Source organism: Cariama cristata, unplaced genomic scaffold (genome assembly GCF_000690535.1).
Source record: "Cariama cristata isolate BGI_N322 unplaced genomic scaffold, ASM69053v1 scaffold23291, whole genome shotgun sequence".
Classification (NCBI taxonomy): domain Eukaryota; kingdom Metazoa; phylum Chordata; class Aves; order Cariamiformes; family Cariamidae; genus Cariama; species Cariama cristata.
Window position 1 is genome coordinate 14,711 of NW_009601335.1, and position 398 is coordinate 15,108.

Consider the following 398-nt stretch of genomic DNA (forward strand, 5'->3'; position numbering starts at 1 on the left):
CGGGGACGCCCTGAGCGGAAGAACCCGGCTCAGCCCCGGCGCGACCCGCTGATCCCTGGGGTGATCCACACTGCCTGGTCTCCATTGGTGATGGGAGCGATGCTGGAGGGTTATAGATGGTCCAAGCAGACGCTTGCAGTCAAGGAAAACTTCACCCGGGCTGGTCCGGCAACGCAGCCTGGAATGCGTTTTGCTTTTTTTCTTTGTTGTTTCCCCCCCCTTTTCCTCTTTATATGTAACAAATGCAGAGGAGGAGGAGGAGACAGCGAGGAATTATTTGCTCGAAACCCAGTACAGTCACAGGACCACGTCTGGCTGCCAGACCGCCTTGTCCTGGGGCCGGGGAGGGAGCTGCCAGCAGCCCCCCGGCCAAATGCGGGTACGGGGGAGGCTGGACG